Below are 14,793 nucleotides of genomic sequence, written 5' to 3'. Positions count from 1 at the left end.
CCGGCTGTTTGTCCGCCCCTGTGAGGTAACCAATCTTCCCTTTTCCACCAATAAACATTTCAACCGAACGAGCCCAGAGAAGGTAATTAGGACCATCTAATTTTACGGTGGTAATTTGTATGCCGGGAAAATCAGTTGAATGAGAGGGAAGACCTCCTGATCCAGCATTATTACCAGTGATCGAGGAACAAGACATCTCGGAGGCCATAACACCTAAAACTACGTACTTTGGTTTGAAGGGAGGTCAAAAATAAAAAATAAGACAAACAAATATGCGGCTGCTGTACCCTGCAAATACCAAAGCTACTCGGATCACAACCTCCAAACAAAGATATTCTCTGATCACAGCCACACTGCACCTCTGCAGTGGTCGAAAAACTCCAAAAAACAAGATCTGAAGTGGTTGTAAACCTCTGACTGCACCTCTGCAGTGACCGTAGGTCTCCAACCAAACTCAAACAGGGATCGCAGGCTTCAAGACTGCATTTCTGCAGTGACCACAGGCATCGCAGACCTCAAAACAGCAATCTGCTGTGGTCGTGAGCCTTCTATGATGATCGTAGAGTGTTGTAGATCTCAAAACAGCAATCTGCTGTGGTCGTAAGGCCCTGTGGAGGTGTCGCAGAGGTCATAACATAGATCTGCTCTGATCGTGGGCTTCAAAACAGCCTACTGCTGGGATCGCAGGGCTCAGAACTCACTCACGATAGTCGCACAAGACTGAGCAGCCACTTGCGATGGTTAAACATACTCAAACAGGTTACCTGCTGTGATCGTAGGTCTCATACAGTGACCTATGATGATCGCACAAGACTAAAAACTGCTATCTTGGATGTCGCAGGCACCAAACAGCATCAAATCTGTGAGAACAGCCTGATCGCAGGCTTTGGATAGTGGTTAAATCCCTATCGCATGATGCGATTAGGGTCTGTAGTGACAGAGGACCCCCGTAGGGGTGATATGGATTGAAAACACAAAAGAAGTTGGATGATTCAAGGAAGAATCAGTCGACGGAAGTTGTGTAGCAGTGGATTTCGATGGAGGTAGGGAGTTTGGCTCTGATACCAAATTGAAAGCTTGAATTGTATTAGTTTTAATTATTAGCCCTAATTAGGCTTTAAAGCATTACAAAGATTGAAATAAGGAAAAGACTAAAAAGGACCTACATATTAAGAAACCTAATAACTATGTGCTAATCTAACAATTACATTTAAGCTTGCTATACTTTAAAAAAAAAATAGTTCAAAGCAGACTAGCAGGTCTTAGAGGTTTCAATTGGTGAAGTCTTTGGGAGTTTGTTCCCACCAGCATTGAGTCATTGAACTCATTAAAAAGTCTAACCGATAATAAAAAAGACTACCTCACTTTGTCACATCTTATTCTTTATTTCTTCAAATATTGCATCAAATGGTATTAGAGCCAAGATGACTGATTTGTTCAAGTTACTTCCATCATTTAGTGATACAAGAGAAGATCGGATCAAATAAAAATCAATCACGACATTCCAACACCAAACTACCCAAAAACACCGGAAGTTCATGCTAAATAATTGGAAGCCTTGTGAAGTAAAAAGTGTTCTAATTTGCTACAACTCTCCATTTTTCAAAATTCAGTGGCAAATATCTTGCAAAGTGGGTCTTTAATAACTTGGCCTCAATTTAATCATGTACCATGTATCCAATACAAATTGACCAAGAATAATGCTTTAATAATTTAATCATGTACCATGTATCCAATACAAATTGACCAGGAATAATGACCCTATTGGTGTACTATCCTTGTTACATCAAACATTAACAATCCCGACCCTCAAACACAATTCAAGAGCACTGTAGAAAGGGATTATGTTATAATTTTGTTGAAAGGGATAGTAAGCCATCAGCGGCAATGACACGCAGCTGTGCAGCACAAAGTAGAGGAGAATGAATCATTCAAATATGGAAAATGATCACTTCTACGAAATTAAGTGCGGACATTCCTCCAGCTTACAACACGCTTGACATACATGCCTCATTGCACTGGTCCCAGTCCTCTTAGCCTACTCTAATATTAGGCTTTCCTAGTTTAACTACATGTGAGCAAATGCTAGTTCATGCTACTTGCTAATTTTGAACTTTGAATAGCAAGTGACCCAACTACTATATATGGATATGATGATGGAATTATAGTCCGATTTATACCTAAACAATTTATTATAAAAACATAACTATCATAAGTTGTAGATATCCCTAAATCGTGCAATTCTATTACCTTCAAAACTCACAATTAGCTCAGAGGGCAATAAAAAGCAATGCAGACGTAAGTTTTCTTACAAAAACAAGAAATTAAAAAAAAAAAATCCCTCCCATTCTATGGAATCAAAGTTTCTGCACTGTCCATGGCTATTCAAGCCTTCCAAATGGCCTTATTACTTGAAGAACTTAGTATTAGTCCAACTCCTATATCATTGTCTCCTTGTACTAGAGCCAAATGCAGCACACTAGATCTAGCACTGGAGGAAAATATATATATATATATAAACAAGAAAGGAACACAGATTTACATGTGCTGCCAATGTAGCAACCTAAGTGCACGGGAGAAGAGGAGGAGAGATTTTTATTCATGGAGATCACAACAACAATATAGAATTACAATGAACATGGGTTACAAATAATGGAGCAATCTAGTTTTGGCACTATTGGATTGGAAGGTCATATAGTAGGAGCTTACTATAACTGTGGTCAACCAAATTAACGCACGAATAGCAACAATTCTTATCTCTCTTCTCCGCCAACACTCCCCCTCAAATTAGTGCAAATATATCAATAGAGCCCAACACTTCAACTTGGACAATATCTCTTGAAACTGGGAAACGGGTAAACCCTTAGTGAAAATATCTGCTAATTGTTGGCCACTGGGAACAAATAGAGTGCAAATAACATTGGCTTGCATGTTTTCTTGAATGAAGTGACAATACACCTCAATAGCGTTATATGCTCGAAATATTCTTCTTCTAATCCCTTGCCATTGTTCTCTATTTGGGCATCCAAAGAATCCAATTTCAGCCAAGGAGTTTATTGGTGATTAGATGTGAAAACCCGCCAATAAGACAGATAAAAATAAATGTGGATGGATCTAGTGTAAATAATCCAGGTGAGGCTGGTAGTGGTGCATTGCTCGAGATAACCTGGGAGGTTTTCTGTGCGGGCTTGTAGCAGAAATTAGAGAACTAGCTGAGGTGGAGGAGTTTAGAGGCAAGAAAGTTATTATTGAATCTTATTCCATGGTGGTAGTTCGAGTTTTGAATGGCTGAAAATTTGCAAGGATTCTTTAGCTTATGTGGAATGGACTGTTAAGCATGTCTTTCGTGAAAAAAAAAAATACGAATTAGCTAATGCGTTGGCAAATTATGCATCTCGCTGATAGTGATTAATTCTATAGTTTCTCTGTCATAGGAAGTCAAAAGGGCTTTTAAACGGGATTGGAATGGTCTTGCTCCAATTCAAAAATTGTAAATTGGGGGTATGCCCCTTATACTTTTAACATTTGATTATTAATTACTAACACCATTTGCTTGTTTAGCACAAAAAAAAAATTTTATTCAGCAACTTTTGTGGTAAGCAACTTATTCTTCTGACCGCTTCCCACATATACTCCAGGGAATAGAGAAGGCTACCTCATTTCAATCTAAATTTGACAAAAAAAAAAAAAAAAAAAACCCTCATCTATGATATTACGGTACATGATCAGAAAAATCGTCAAGAAATTTGAAGAGCCATGCATGAAAATAGACCTGTTTATGATCCTTTGAAGTATAGATAGAACTATTAAAGAAAGACATGATGCTCCAATGTATTTAAAACATTGATGAAAATACTGTAAATGGTTTTTCAACAGAAGGACATATTAATCTTATCGATAGTAGGACAGTTCATTTTTTTTTTTCTCCATCTTCTCATTTCAGCCTCTCCGTTACAAAGGCATCCTTGGTCTCGCAAACACTAGCCTCACATTCTAACAAAAGAACCATGTCAACGACAAAACATAGAGCAACATATTCTTCTGGCTCCAACCTTACTCTGCTGTATATAGGAGCCTTCCTCATTTCATGTCCAGTTACAATTTTAATCCAAAACCATAGAGCTAACAGATTTGAGGACTTGGTGATCCATAACATGGCTAACAAATTCTATTTTTCATCTGAACTTCACCTCATCAAAGAAATATAATCATTATGATAATAAAGCACGGCCATAAAAAACACCAAGAAAATGAAATTGAAGAGCTATGTATAATATAATTATGCATGCAAGTAGTAGGCATGATTAAGGTTCTTCAAGTATAAATAATATTATATAAAAGATAAAATGCTCCAATGCGTTTAATGATTTATGAGACAACTATAAAATCCTCATTGTTGCAGTAAATGGTTTTTGAACAGAAGGCTATGCTAACATTGACTAGGATAGATCATCGTTTACGCTATTCAATCTTTCTTCCTTTCTTTTTCCTTCCATTTTCATCTTCATCACTACCTCTTTGGTGCAATAGCATCCTTGATCGAAAGAAAGCTTACTACATGAGGAAATGCTTCGAGAATTGTTGGAACCCCATGAATTTCGATATCTTTAAACCTTTTGCTACGAGGATCATACGAGCATGATCCTGCAAAAATTAATTGCACTAGAATTTTTCCATCCTTTTGTACGCCTAAGGTTCGTAGCTTTTCACCATGACGCCTTTTAATAATAAACTCTTTAATCCAAGCCTTTCCCATGTCGTAATTGTGCCCTTGTCATTTGTCTTGTCAAGACATTTCATGTATTACTTAAATCCAAATAAAATATGCATAATATAAATAGAAGCAAGAAATAAGCAGAAACAAATTGTATTTAGTACTAATGTTAACGTCAATTATATAACCACTTTAGAATAATCTATTCCAAATATATAAAAGATTTTCCCAAAAGACCTATCCTGATAAAATGTTCTCTATAAGTTTTTTGTGATAATTCATTTGTCAATGGATTAACTATAATTTGAGTGGTACTAATATTTTCTAATGACAGTAACTATTTCTGGACATTGTTTTTTAACCATCAAGTACTTGATCTCCATGTGTTTCCCACTGTTCAAGTACTTTAATTCTTAGAGAAGAATACAACTGTGGTATTGTCATAATATATCTTCAGCGGCTTGACTTTAAAGTTGACAATCTCAAGTCCTAAGATAAAACTCAACAGTTATAGAGCATGACTTGTGGCCTCAAAGCATGCCACGAATTCAACCTTTATATTGGATGAAGCAGTAATGTTATGCTTCATACTCCTCCATGAGATAGCTCCTCCTGCTAGTAGAAATACAAAACCCGATATAGACTTTTTATTATCAGAGCATCCGACAAAATTTGAATCCGAGTACCTGATCATTTTTAAATGACATGATTTTCTGTAAGTAAGCATATAATCTTTCGTTCTTTGTAGATACCTTATAACATTCTTTGCATCTTTTCAATGATTTATTCCTAGGTTACTTTGATATCTTCCTAACATTCCAACTACAAAATTGATATCTGGTCTAGTACATGTCTGAGCATAGATCAAACTCCCAATAGATGAAGCGTATGGAATATCCTTCATCTATTTCCTTACTAAATCATTCTGTTGACATTGCATCAAGTTGAACTTGTCTTCTTTCCCGATAGATGCGTTACCAATAGAACAAGATTGCATATTATATATCTCTAAGACTTTGTTGATATAACCTTTCTGAGACAACTCTAATAATCTTAAAGACTTCTATGCTAATGACATATGTTGCCTCACCTATATCAATCATCTTAAAGTTCTTAGTAAGATAATTCTTGATTTCGTGTAACAAACCAAGATCACTACTAGTTAACAGAATATTATCCACATACATAACCAATATAATAAACTTATTCCTACTGATCTTTAGAATATATACACTGGTCAACAATATTTTTCTTAAATTCGAAGGAGGTAATTGTATCATTAAACTTTATGTACCACTGTCTTGAAGTTTGTTTAAGTTTGTAAATGAATTTCTTAAGTCTATAGGTAAACTTTTCTTTTTCTTCGAATCCTTTAGGTTGCTTCATGTAGATTTCTTCATCCAAACTCTCATTTAAAAAGTCATTTTCGTTTCCATCTGGTGTAATTCCAAATTATAATAAGTCACCAATACCATAATGATTCTAAGTGGGTCTTTCTTTGAAATTGGAGAGAACGTGTCAGTATAATTGTTACCTTCCTTATGAGGAAAATCTTTGGCTACAAGTCTGATTTTAAATCCTTTGATATTGCCTTTTGCGTCATGTTTTGGTCTTGAAGATCTATTTACAATCAACTTTCTTACTTTTAGGGGGCAATTTGATGAGATCACATACACAGTTCTAGTCCATAGATTTTAACTTTTCTTTCATGACATCCATTCACTTGACAGAATCATCACTTTTCATTTCTTATGAAAATGCTACCAGATCTTTATTTATCCCAATATCAAAGTCAGATTCCTATAGATACATCACGTAATCATCTAAAATGGTAGGTCTCCTTACTTTAAGAGATCTTCTTAGAACTACCGGTGGTGAATATTCAATTACAATGGTCCAGTCTTGATGGAGTGGTAAACTAACTTGCTTTAACTATTGTCCATTCTCTTCAAGTTGTTGAACATCTTGAGAATTAACAATTTCTTAAAGATTAAGAGGTGGTAGGATATCTACTCTTATTTCTTTTAGAGTTATTTTACGTGATTCCACACTTTCACTAATCTCATAATTTTTTAAGAATCTAACATTTTCAATTTCAATCGTACTATAATTAGGGCAATATAACTTGTATCATTTAGATATTTTTAAATAATTTATAAAATATCTAGAGATAGTCTTGGGATCCAATTTTTTTTCCTGTGCATTATAGATTTTTGCTTCTGTTGGGCATTCTTAAACATGTAAGTGTCTTAAACTAGGTTTCTTACTAGTCTATAACTCGAATGTAGTCTTAGGAACTATCTTACTAGGAACCCTGTTTAAGATGTACATTGTAGTCTTTAATGTTTTTTCCTAAATGAATTCTGAAACTCTTAAGTGACTTAACATACTCCTAACCATGTCCATGAGTGTACAATTACGCCTTTTCGCTACACCATTCTATTGAGACATCCTAAACATTGTATATTATGCACAAATACCTAAAATTTTTAAGAGTTTAGCAAAAATGTCAAGGTTCTAACCTGATCATTAAATCTACTATAATATTCACTTAATCTATCTGTCCTAACTATTTTAATCTTTCTGTTTAGCTGCCTTCCTATCTCAGTTATAAATATCTGAAGGATATCTACAAACTGAGATTTTTCATGAATGAGATAGACATAACCAAAACTAGAGAGGTCGTCTATAAAGGTGACGAAATATTTTTCCCCATTTAAACATGCAATAGAAAAATATCCACAAAAGTTAGTGTGTATGATCTCAAGAAGTTCTTTACTTCTTGTGACTTATTTCCTCGTATGTTTGGTTTGCTTCTCTTTAATGCAATCCACGTATATTGAGAAATCTATGAAATCCAAATTATCTAAAATTTTGTCCTTCACTAATTTCTTTATCTTAGCTTTTAAAATGTGTCCGAGACTTCTAAACACAAAATGGAGGAATTTTCATTAATCAAACCACGTTTCAAATCATTATTCAAATATAAAAAAAATTAAAGATTGAGTATAATCAAATTTTAAATTAATTTGATATAAATCATCAATTAAAATTCTAGATCCAACTAAAATTGAATATAAAAATAACCTTAACTGTCCACATTAAAAAAAATATAATATCCTAAACTATCTAATCTAGATAATGAAATTAATTTCTTAGATATAATAGGAACATAAAAAGTACTTTCCAAATCTATTTGATGATCAGTTTCCAATACCAAGTGATAGGTCCCTACATCCAGCACTTGCGCTTCGAGATGATTTCCTATGAAGATATATCTTTTACTTTGCATTGACTTCCTGCTTCAAAGAAATCTCTGCATTGAATTCGTAATATAAGTTGTTGCTCCAGAATCAATTCACTAGGTATTAGAATGTACTTCAGCTAAATTTGATTTATAACATATGAAAGAAAGAAATATAAATATCTTTTTTAACCAATTCATGTGTTTTATGCAATTCTTTTTTATTTGTCCCGCTTTGCTACAGAAATAACACTTGATACCATTGTCATTTTTCCTTTTAACATGATTTGCATTCCCAAGTATTTTTCCTTTCTTTGATGAGTTCTTCTTCTATTTTTTTGACTTTTTTCATTTTTTTTTGTTCTTTAAGTCACCACAAAAGCAGACTATTTCCCTTTCTGTCTCAATCTTGTTTTTTTATTGAACGCACATGTTAATCAGTTCGTTCACACTCCAATTGTCTTTATCAATGTTGTAGTGGATCTTAAAGAGACTGAACTAAGTTGGGAAAGAGTTGAGGATAAACTATACTAAGAAGGAATCATTTACGTTCATTCTTAGTGTTCTTAGTTTTGCAACTTTGTTTGTTATGTTGAGGATATGATCTTGTATTCCTCGCGTTGCTTTGTACTTCATAGTCTTCAACTTAACCATCAGAGTGTCCACAAGCGATTTATCAATAAACTTAAATTTTTCTTTCACATTTTTCAAATACTCTAATGCATTATCAATCAGAGATAGGGAGGTCTTGATGTTGTTAGCAATTTTCATCCTCATGAATATCAAACTAAACCTATTCAATCTTTCCCAAGTGATGAATAAGTTTTATTGCTCTATTGTACTATTCTCAATTTGGTCTGCAGATTTTGTAGAAATGAACACTTGATTAAGATTTTGAACATCTAGAATGAATTGGATGTGCTCATACAATTCCAAAAAATTTGATCTAATAAGGATTGAGATGGTGGATGCATGAGAATGCAATGAGCCGAAAACTAAAATAAAATAAGGACAATGCTCTAATAATTGCTTTGAGTTTTATTGAATAATGATGAACTTATCAATATCACTTTAGGTTAAGCTAGACATATTTATTGTTCACTTACTTTAAGGTAAGGACTAATTTATTCACCCTATAAAGCTAACATAATTTATTTAGTCAGTTGTGTTACCTTGGGGTATTCAATCTTAGTTTTGTTAAATTCATGTAAATTATATTACCTTACCTAGAGTTCAATTAGTTAAATAAAATTCTCCTTTGGACTAATTTTATTTGCCTAATTGAGTTTGCAATTGTCAATATTATTGTTGTTTAATGTCACCCCGTTGACCAAATTTAATACAATTAGATATTTAATAAATTTTACTAATTAAGGCCACTTTGACGGCTACAAAATTAATAGAATTTATGTTTCTCTAAATTGTTCAATGATATTTACATAATCCTTAAATTATTCTTTAATGTTCCAATAATATGATAAAACATAAAACTTTAATCAATAAATCGAAAATCATATTGGACCATAATCTTGTACCAAAACAAAAACAATTGAATCATGATATTGGAGCAAAACCGAAATTCAATTGAATCTTTATACATAAGTGAATTGAAATCAATTGAATCATTATATATAAGCAAAAAACCAAAATCGATTAGATCATTATATATAAACAAAACCGAAATCAATCGAATCATTCTATATAAGCAAAATCAAAATCAATTGAATCATTATATATAAGCAAAAACCGAAATCAAGTAACAAAATAATATATAACAAAAATTTGAACTCAATTACCGAAATAATATATATAACCAAAATTCTGAATTTAATTGGACTGAATTATATATAACTAAAAACTGAATTCAATTAAACCGAAATAATATGCAATAACCAAAATTCAGAATTTAATTGGATTGGAGTATATGTAACCAAAAATAGAATTCAATTAAACCGAAAATTTTACAAACAAAATTTTGAATTCAATTAGACCGAAGTATATATATAATCAAAACTGAAGTCAATTAAATTGAAATAATATATAACCAAAATCTAAATTCAATGGATTGTAATCTTGGAGCAAAATGGAAATCAATAATTTGAATAAAATATTGAAATTGAATTTCAATCATAATAATCATGGACATATAAACGAGATCAAGAAATTGGAATAAGAATTTTATCTTAAATAATGACAACTTTCATGCATGAATAGTTCATAGCCAAGATATGGAGATTCAAGAACCAATGGCTCTGATACCACATTTTAGATTTTATGCATTCAAAATCCTAAGACATAACTTTAATATACTTTGATTTTTCCCAATAGGATATAATCTATCACATATCTTAAGCATATTATTCCTTCAGTGTAAAACAAGTTGAGGGTACTTACCTTGTGCCATTATGAAGCCATTGATTCAAAATGTTGGAGGTGTGCCTTTCTATCCACGTGTTCCTTGAAGTTTTCGAAACCCCAATAAAATTGATCCTTTTTTGTAAACTCACCTTCTCCCTTCTCTCTATATGGATCAGTTAGGTACTAGTGATTGATAGATATTACTCTTATTAAAACTCCATTTCCCTCTCTCTTTTCTTACTTGTCAATATGGGATCGCTGATCCTCTTTTAATAAGTTTCATATCCATCAAGGTCTCTTATTAACTTTAAATAATATTAACAATTCTAACGATATTGAAACTCTTTAATGGGATGACATTCAGAGGCCCTAAAGGGAACCAAACATTGTGTCAAACATTTTTTCAATGTATGGAACAGACTGATTTTTGGTGAGGATGATCTCTATGATGAGGAAATCATCCTCACCAAAAATCAGCCCATTTTGAAACTTCTAACCCTATCAAAAGTGGTTTACCAAAATCGAATGGTCCACGATTCTTCAACTTGTAATAGGATTAGAAGGCTTAGAATGAGCTGATTTTTTGTAAAAAAGTGAAATTCTCTAATTCATTGTTGATAGTTACTTAGAGACTAGAAAATTGTCTTTGTGTCAATAAAATAAAACATCAAACCATTCATGATCCATTGTTAGTGATCTTTCTAAAATTGAGTAAAAGTTCAAATTGTACTTGACTTGTTTTAGGTGACAATTTTTTTCAAAATAAAGAGTGGTTACTCATTTTTAAAGTTTTCATTCATATATAGGGGTGTTAATGGGTCGGTTCCGGTTTGGTTCCTATGATATTTGGAACCATAACCTTTATATTTTATCGGTTTCGATTTCAATTTTAAAATAAGTAGAATCAGAATCAGAATCATTAAAAATCATAGGTACCTGTCAGTTCCAACTCTCAAGAATCGAATAAGAAAAATTATTTCAAAATCATTATAATACAAAATTCCTTCTAAAAAATAACATATTATTTGTAAAGTATCAATTTAATAATAATTTGTTCCACTAAAATGATGATTTAATGACTTTTATTTTCAAATATTAAAATGTATTTCCTTTATAAGTAATAAATTTAAAAAGAAATGACTTATCTTAAGTTAAAATATTTAATTTATATGAAATTTGAAGAACTTTATATCGTATATGCTAATTTTAAAATATTGGATTACCTTGAATCATATATAATATAAAAATAAATCGATTCCGGGTACCTGCGGGTATCCATCGGATAGAACCTAAAGAATTGATGTCCAATATATTGCAAGGTCAAGGTGGGTCTCTAATGCATAACAATTTCATGATTTTCATCACGTTCTCAATGATCAAATGGTGGGCTTAATTAGCCATTTAATCATTTGGTGATACCATGCTTGACCTCAATTCAATACATGCACCATGTATCCAATACAAACTCATTGAAAGCATAACAATCATAAGTTGTAGATAACCCTAAAACCTTCAAAACTCAAAATTAGATGAGAGGGCAAATGGAGCAATTCAGAAATAGGCTTTGTAAAAAGAAGAGAAAAAAAAAAAAAAAAAACACATTCAGATCCCCAAGCCATATTTGGCAAAAATAGTTATTCAACTTAAAAGGCCGTATTTAAAATAAAAAAGAAATTATTCTGAAAAATAATAGTATAATTTGTATTAAGAAATACACAAACATGGAAAACTCAACATATGCCGTATGCGAGGAATGAAGAGTCTTGGCCTCCAAATGCCGCTGGTTAGATTTCTCACTAATAGTATGACCTTGAGAACAGACTCATAAATACAGTGGGTTCTATCCAGCAATTACAATAAAAAATAAAAAAAATACTATTGTCGCTAATAGAACGATGAATATAAGATGGTCCCAGGGCTTAACTAGGGTATGATACACTTAATAGTGGACGAAAATGTAGACTCAACCCTCCCCCTCACATATAAGAGTGGAAAGATTAAAACTTGTGAACCAAGCGCTCTGATACCATTTCAAACAAAAAAATTATTATTGAATTTGATTCCATGGTGATAGTTCAAGCTATGAATTCTGAAAAATACCCATGAGTTATTGACGAATGGCTGAAAATTTGCAAGAAAGTTTTTCTTTAGCTGTTGTAGTGGTCTGCTATGCATAATTTCCTACCATCTATTCTATCAAGTCTTGACATAATAACTGTTTCATCCGGTAATTGGGGTGCACTGTTAGTAATGATGAATTAATTTGGCTAGGGCATGGTGGAATCTGCAATGATTTCCTCAAGCAATCAAAGCACTTGTCATTTGCATTATTTTGAGAGCTTAAAACAACGTGGCTAACAAATTCTCTGTTTTTCATCTGAAATTCCCTTCACTAAAGAAATATAATCATCACGGCCAGAAAAATCACTAAGCAAATGAAATTGAAGAGTTATGTACAATATAGTTGTGGATGCAAGTAGGTATGTTTAAGGTTCATGAAGTATATATATAGGGTGGTGTTCTTTTAACAAAATCCTAGACTACATTCTAGACAAAGCATTTTGACTTATATGGGTTAAAAATTTCAGAATGAACTGATTTTTTGTGAAGATGATCTCTATGATGAGAAAATCATCCTTACTAAAAATCAGCCAATTCTGATATTTCTAAACTTAGTTTATAAGATGAAGAATCATCAATCGTCAATTTTACCGTTAGTTGTAATTATTTTTCATAGGGTTAGAAGTTTCATAATTGGCTGATTTTTTGTGAGGATGATCTAATGACCATAGAGATCACCCTCACAAAAAATTAGTCCATTACAAAATTTTGTCTAGAATGTTGTCAAGGATTTTGTCAAAAGAACGCTACCCATATATATATATATATGGTTCCGTTCAGCACCAAACATTTTGGCCAACATTTTAGCCAATTATTTTTGTTTTACATGGGTTAAAAGTTTTGGAATGGGCTGATTTTTGGTGATGATGATCTCCTCACCGTAGAGATCATCCTCACCAAAAATCAGCCCATTCCAAAACTTCTAACCTATGTTTTGAAAAATGTTTCGCCAAAATGTTTGATGTTGAACATTTCCCATATATATATATATATATATAGGGTCAGGATCAAGGGTCATATGAAAAAACATATGTAAAAACAATGCAACATTAATAAATTTTCAAAATATGAGTTAGAAGTTTCAAATTGAGCTGATTTTTTGTGAGGATGATCTCTATGATGGGAAGATCATCTGAAAAAAAAATCAGTCCAATTTGAAACTTCTAACCCCATTAAAAGTGATTTAGAATGTGGACCAGTGATTTTTTTCCAATTTATATTAATAATTTGTAAGTCACTTTTGATGGATTTAGAAGTTTCAGATTGAGCTGATTTTTTGTGAGGATGATCTTCTCATCATAGTGACCATCATCGCAAAAAATTAGCTCAATCCAAAACCTCTAACCCATATTTTGAAAAACCATTGTTTTTACATATGTTTTTCTATATGACCCTTGAACCGCCCCCATATATATATATATATATGATGTTCTAATGCGTTTAAACCATTTATAAGAATGCTTTAACGACTTCATTTTTCTAGGAAATGGTTTTTTAACACGAGGCTATGTTAACCATGTCTAAACAAGGACAGTTCATTTTTTACCTTATTCAATATTACTCCCTTTCTCTTTCTTTCCATTTTCATCTTCTCATCACTGTTTTTCTGGTTCAAAAGTATCCTTGAATTTTTTTTGGAAGCCCACTAATTCTGAGATCTTTAAGCATTACGCTTTTTGAGTGTTGTGTTATCCATCTTTACTCCCAGGTGTCACGTGCTCACGTAGATCCATGATCCTCTTATATTCATAGTTGTGCATTTCCCATCAAATCAGTCTTTTGGGATAAATGGTTGTCAACATGGTATCAGAGCATCAAGTTCGTATAGGTCACAGGTTTAAATTTCCTTGAGAGAATTTTCCACCCTTAAGGGAGGGGGGAGTGTTGAATGTTGTGTTATCCATCTCCACTCCTAAGTGATACATGCTCACGTATCGTGCCCCAATTTGACCTATGACCAGCTTATATTTATAGTTGTGCCTTCCACATTAGATCAGTCTTTTAGGATAAATGATTGTCAACATGAGGATCATATGAAAACAGTGCCCTATGAGAACACTCCACTAAAAAAAATTTCCATCCTCTTCTATGCCCAAGGTATGTATCACTCTCCCATTTGAATCATGTATGACATAATCCTTCATTACCCATAGCACAATTCATCTCCTAGAACTATCATTGACCTCGGACAGACAACCTCCCACCGATCCGAAATGGATATCAATATCATCCTTACGAACAATAGAGGGAGGAGGCTGAATCAACCAAACACTTTCATCTCCTACATTGACAGCTAAAAAACAATGTAAATTTCCGTTGACACTAACCTCTAGTCTTCGAGAGGTAACCAATACTT

Source organism: Akebia trifoliata, chromosome 4, assembly GCF_017979445.1.
Source record: "Akebia trifoliata isolate Shusen 1 chromosome 4, ASM1797944v1, whole genome shotgun sequence".
Classification (NCBI taxonomy): domain Eukaryota; kingdom Viridiplantae; phylum Streptophyta; class Magnoliopsida; order Ranunculales; family Lardizabalaceae; genus Akebia; species Akebia trifoliata.
This window is presented reverse-complemented; position numbering follows the sequence as displayed.